This window comes from Rhagoletis pomonella, unplaced genomic scaffold, assembly GCF_013731165.1.
Source record: "Rhagoletis pomonella isolate Grant_MI unplaced genomic scaffold, Rhpom_1.0 Rhpom_scaffold_00006, whole genome shotgun sequence".
NCBI classification, from domain to species: domain Eukaryota; kingdom Metazoa; phylum Arthropoda; class Insecta; order Diptera; family Tephritidae; genus Rhagoletis; species Rhagoletis pomonella.
In genome coordinates, this window is record NW_023458560.1 from 71,691,846 (window position 1) to 71,698,505 (window position 6,660).

General features: G+C 42.9%; 1 protein-coding gene across 1 annotated transcript in view; it reads right to left on the reverse strand.

The window, feature by feature from the left end:
- LOC118742090 (protein Star-like) overlaps positions 1-6,660 on the reverse strand; it is a 117,948-nt gene that overhangs the window by 109,436 nt on the left and 1,852 nt on the right. The gene's annotated exons all lie outside the window — the stretch shown is intronic.

The window sequence follows — 6,660 nt, forward strand, 5'->3', positions numbered from 1 at the left end:
CACAATTTTTTGGGCTCAGCTGCTGCTCTAGTCATACAATGTAGATAAAAAAAATGATCAAAAAACAAAATGCAGTCGAGTTGGGAAACAAATCAAGCTCATTCGGAGCTGATCTTCAAGCGAAGCTATAGAGCTAATCAAGAATGAGTACTCTGGAAAGGTAGCGAGTATGCGTGTGTGTGTGTGTGTGTCTAGGGATGAATGAATGCCAAGAGGCGTCAGCGGGAGCAACAGCAGCAGCCACATATGTACGTCTACTGGCTACAGCATCTGTGCTCTGAAGAATTCTTATAAACACAGAGACGCATACAAACAGTGCATCCGTGTGTTGCATACTTGATAGCATTCCTATAAGTTTTCGCTTGTTTTGTTATACATATGTACATCGGTCTCCAACGCGCAATTATGTGGTGTCTTGTGAAACGTGTTTGCCAACACCAACCAGCGGATACCTATGACACACCGACCGATGCACAAACGTACATCCATCCATGCATTCATACAAATGCGAGTATAGTACTCGCATACATACTCCACTGCTTATTGTAGTACATACTTGCTTGCAAAGTACAAAACTGACTTTTGCTCAATAGTTAGTGCACATGCACCGGGCACTGGCTGCAGACTGCTGGTAGTGTTTGGACAGCGCCGACTGCGACACTGTTAGCATTTAACGCCGTTTTTACACCGAGATTTCTACTGCGATTATGCCTTGCCCGCTGCTGCAGCCCTCTAACATGCCCTAATGTGCAACACAGCTATAGCCAGTGTTATGGTGTAGTAGTTGGTGGCTGCTGTTGGTGGCTGCTGTTACTACTGTTTGTTGTTGGCTACAGTGGTAATCTGCTCGTCCGCCCGTCTATATGGTTTTGCTATTCGATTTACAGCTGTCGTTAATACATCAGCAGCAACAACAACAAGGCAGGTGTTTGTATGTGATTTGTTGTTGGCGTCGTAATGTAAAGTGAAATTCCAAAGAACTGTTGAACTGCACAAATTATGATAAGTATGCATTGAGAAAATGAGAGAATTTATAAACAGTGGAGCATTTATAAGTTGGTGGAAAATGAAAAGGAGGAAAACTAATAATTAAAGAAAACATAGAGAACAGCTTTAAGATTTTTTTTGTAGCAAAGGAGAATCTGTTGTTGTTGTTGTTGTAGCGGCTACAACAACCCCGCCCAGGACGGTTTGTATCTCAGTCGTTGTCGTCAAGTACCACTAACGGCAACCCTAGGAAGCGTGCAGCTTCTGTGGGGTTTGTCCACAGGGACGAGGCCGTTAGGGTTGTCGGGTTTTCCGGGCATGCGAAGAGATGTTTCGAGTCATGTGGGGTCTCTCCGCATGCCGGACACTGATTCGGCACATCCTCATTCAACCTACTCAGGTAGGAGTTCAACCTGCTGCAGTAGCCGGAGCAAAGTTGTGCAAGTATTGTGCGTGTCTCGCGAGGCAGATGAAGCTCCGTCTCGTCTATGTCCGGGGGTGGTATGCCTAGAACGGCATTCACAGGTCTAGAGTCTACATAACTCGAGACTGAGTCCCTGTGAATGCCGTTCAGGGCCTGTCGGTACGCTGTCGGGTCCAGAGGTTGCTTAATGAACCTCTGGACTTCGTCCGTCAGTTCATATAGATGCCTCCTGACGTGCCTAGGCGAGGGCTCCTCTGCAAGCAGCTGTCTGCTTGGGCGGCCATTTCTGTGGCTCCCGATCAGGAACTGCTTGCAGAGCATTATATTGTGCTCCTTTACAGGGAGCATTTGCGCCTCGCCGTGCAGGTGGTGTTCAGGCGACATCAGGAGGCATCCTGTCGCTGTCCTTAGTGCGGTGTTCTGTACAGTCTGTAGCTTCGTCCACTGCGTCCTACTAGTCCCTGGCGACCACACTGGCGCTGCGTAGTTCAAAACCGGCCGGCCTATTGCCTTGTATGTTGCCAGCAACGTTTCTTTGTCTTTGCCCCAAGTACTGCCGGCTAGCGACTTGAGGACCTTGTTGCGGCTCTGTACTTTATTGACAATAGCGGTTGAGTGCGCAGAGAAGGAGAGCAGGCTGTCGAATGTTACTCCGAGTATTTTGGGGTTATTCACCGTCCGAATTGGTGTGTCATCGACGTGAATCCCCAGCGGTAGCCTGACCTCCTTCGTCCAGGTTGTGAACAGGGTCGCGGAGGATTTCGTAGGGGAGAGGGCTAGATACTTTGCAGTGAAGAAGCGAGAAAGTTCGGTGTATCTACCCGTTTACTTTCGAACACAGGTCATCAATTCCATTCCCAGTCGCCATGATCGAGCAATCGTCGGCATAAGAGACAATCGAGACTCCCTCTGGTGGTTGAGGGAGCTTTGAAATGTAAAAGTTAAACAGTAGTGGGAAAAGGACACCACCCTGAGGAACCCCCTGTTTTATTTTTCGCTGCTTACTCGTTTTGTCTCTAAACATTACCGACGAATGTCGACCACTCAGATAATTTGCCGACCACCGTTTGAGCCTCTATGGGAGAGAGGAGGCCTCTATATCTTCTAGTAGCGTGGAATGGCAGACGGTGTCAAACGCCTTTGACAAGTCCAACGCTACTAGAATCGTTCTCTCACAGGGACGGTTTCGGGTAAGGCCACGAGTTATCTGAGTGTTTATGGAGTTAAGTGCTGTTGTTGTACTGTGCACTTTACGGAAACCATGCTGATGCTTCGCTGGGGTCAGATGGTTTGTGAAGTACGGGAGTAGCAAGGCCTCGAGTGTCTTCGCTACCGGGGAAAGGAGTGTTATCGGACGATAGCAATCTCCCTTCTTGGCAGGTTTCCCCGGTTTGAGCAGTGGGACCACTCTCCCCACCTTCCAGATGTCTGGGATGATGAGAGTGGCCATTGACAAGTTGAGGACCTCCGTTAGGTACGCTACCCCCGCAGGACCCAAATTTTTCAGCATCAGCATGCATATTCCGTCGGGACCCATGGCTTTGGAGGCTTTCACCTTCCCGATGGCCACCTGAACTTCACCGCAAGTGAAAGCAAGGGGGCACAGGTTGTTGGCAGTTTGTGCAGCCTTCTGGTCACTCGACGCTTGGCTTTGTCCACCGGAGGTATGAACTGCCGGCTAAAATAGCTCGCGCATCGCTCCGGGTCCGACGAGGCATGGTCGCCGAAGGAAATTTCGACTCTGTCGTCGTGCTTCGTCGGATTAGACAATGACCTCACGGTTGACCAAAGCTTGCTCACATCAGAGGTGAAATTACAGGTCTTCAGATGCTCCTCCCACTTCTTCCGCTTATGTACGTTTACTAGTTGCCGAATCTCCGCGTTGAGATCCCTGATACGGGGATCTCCGGGATCGGCCTGACGAAGGCTATCACGCTCATCGGCTAGATCAGCCGCTTCGGCAGGGAAGTTTGGACGTGGGTCCGATATACATCCTGCCGGTATGAAGCGAGCTGCAGCAGCAGTGACAGCCCTGCGGAACTTACGTTCACCAAGATGGGCGTCGGTTGGTGTGGGGAGCGCTGTGAAGGTGTTTTCGGTAAACTCCGCGTAACCTTTCCAATCAGCTTTATAAAAGTTGATATAGATCCGGTGTTTGGCGGAGGCAAAGTCGGTTGGTTTATCTATCGAGATGACTATGGGTAGGTGGTCTGATGCTAGAGTCAGCATAGGTCGCCACGTTATGCTGTTTATCAGACCAGCGCTGACTATTGTGATGTCTGGCGAGCTACTGCAGTTACCCATAATCCTGGTGGGTGCGTCGTCGTTCATTGTGCAGAATGTCGAATCGTCTATCTGCTCAGCCAAGTCTGTTCCCCTACGATCGTTTGACAGGCTTGAGTGCCAAAGATCCTGGTGCGCATTAAAGTCACCTACTACCATACGGTTTTCACCTCTGAGGAGCGCACCTATATCAGGGTGATATCCTGCCGGGCAGCAGGTGACAGGGGGTATGTATATGTTAAATATTTCGAGCTCGACATCGCCTGACCGGATAGCGATGCCCTGACATTCTAGGGTGGTATCCCTGCGGTGGATGTCTGCTTCGATAAGACGTTACTGCACGGTGTGGTGCGTGATGAACGCTAAGCCACCACCATTATCTCGCTCACGATCTCGACGATGCACGTTGTACCCGGCGCAATTCAACAAAGTTGAATTGCTGTGCAACTTCGTCTCTTGGACCGCAGCTATCAATATACCATGCCGACACATGAAGACGGTTATCTCCTCAATCTTGCTCTGTACCCCGGAGAATCTCATAATGGTCAGTTAAATGGTTCCATATCGACTGGGTAAACCCCAAGTATCGCTCACTTTTGCATATGGCCAGTCATGGCAGAACATAGCTATTGCGTGTGAAAATCTATTCTTAAGTTTTTATAAAAAAAGATGAAAACGCCGGGTCTAGCTAATGGGCGGATCTAGCTATCGGAGCTATGTGAGTCGGTTCTACGTACCGGGTCGACTCCGGTTTTACCTGACCAATAGCTGTTTTGTCGCCGTGTCGGTTTACTACCACGCCCACAATATACACACAATTCACACAAATGTGTTAGACCAAGAAAAAACACATTTCAATTGATTTTGAAGTAAATTCATATGCAACGTTAATAATGTATTATTTACATATATATATATAAATAATAAAAACTATGAAGCGAACTTAAGCGAACATTCTCATGTGTCTAAATTTGAGGTTAACATTACGTGAACAAATTCTGAAAAATCGCTGATACGTTCGGATATTTATTTTTTATTCTCTTTTAATTTTTTACGCACAATTAATATCCACTTATTTTTTACACTTTAGAGGAATAACGGTAAAAATCTATGAGAAGGAGGAAGAGCCAAACTTAATTTTAAAAAATTTTTTATATAAAAACAAGTTTTTTTTGCTGCTATTTTATTTAAATTTTTATAAGCTTCTTACGTTGATGGCATAAAGTTCTTGCCTTGGAAGATTAGTAAAATTTTCCGAAGAATAATTTTTTGAATATTTCAAACCTCTAACGACCTTTCAAATTTTATTTTTATGGGGTTTCCGAAGTAAGGGGCAAAACGACCCTTTCAGGCGGGAACTAATGCTTTAAAATGTTGTACGAAAGTATTTCCCATTAAATATTACTACATGCATATGTCTTAACTTTTAATTTCGCTCAGAAATTTTTTTTAAACTATTTTTTCCGTTTTTTGAAAACTACTTAGTTCGGGACATGAAAACTTTATCAGGTAATGAAATAAATTTATTACTGGATAATTATCAGAAAATTGTCGCGCAGTGTTATAAAAAAATTTCAAACAGTTAAAATCTCCGCATTAATTAAAAAATTTAATTTGCCGCACATGTATTTTTTTTTATGACCGAAACTTTCGAACACATTTAAAAAAACATTGCTTGAAATGTTCTTATGGATATATAGCGAAGCAATTGACATCAACATTTTATTTTAAGTTGCATCAGTGAATTAGACTACTTTTGGCCGCAGTCCCGACACTATCCTACGTCGGTCACTGATAAAAATTACTCACGAATTAGTCAACTAGTGTGAACTATACATTTTTTTCTGTGTCCATGATTCAACCCAACCCAACATCTGCGTTTCAAAATTACATTTTTGTGTCTATTATATATTTTTAATTGAATGTTTCCCTAAAAATAAGTAAATAAATACCTCACAACTCGATTTACCAGAAATGTAAACAAAATTGCATTTTTATGGCTAAGAAATATTTAAAAAAAAAAAAAAACGAAAAAAAAATTCACTGAAATTGCACATTCGTGAGCACATATGCGGAACACATGTCCATCCTATGAACATCATTGGCATTGTGCAAATCGAAAAATATTCGATAAAATCGATTGATAGAATAAAATATGCCGTACAAAAAAAAAAGAGAGTAGTTAAAATTTGCAATTTCGCTACACTCTATGTGAAACCACTTGTGCAGTAAAATTGAATAGAAGAATGTGCCAAAAAATGGCAAGTGGAAGCCCGTAAATGTGCACTAAAAATGTATTTTAATGCTTGGAAGAATAATAGCATAAAATAAATAAAAGTAAAATAAATGTCATTTCATTGCAGAAAGGAACACTTTTTCAATAGAAAGCAGCCAAAATGGTAGCACAAGCACAAATTCCAATGAACTTTTGTCCTCAATTTGATGCAGCGTTGAATGTTGCATATTTGGCTTTTATGGAAATGACAGGACGAAGTTAGCAGCGAGTGGAGCACTTTGAAGGAAGCGAAAAATTAAAACTGGCATAAGTGCAAGAGAAATGTATAAATGCGAAATTTATAAAATTCAATGTGCCAAAAGCAGAAAAAATCGTTTTCCTTAAAAATTTGCAAAAAAATATCTAAAACTTGAACAATTTGAAATTTGTAAATGCTTTTAGTATAATGCTTATTGATTTAATAAATTAATAAAAGCAAGAAAACGTACATATGATTAATGGCTGCATTTCCAGAAAAACGCTTGAATATTCAAATCTTTTAACTATGTATGTATGTATATTGTTTCTTTTTTTTTTGCATACTGCTCGCAATCTCCATTTTCTCGCAATAGGTACATTGTACAATTATTTTGTCTATTCAATTAACGTATTGTAGTAGTAGTCTGTACAGAGTGTAAGGATTTTGTTCTAAGTAATAGATTAAGCATTATGTGGTTAGACCTTAAGTGAT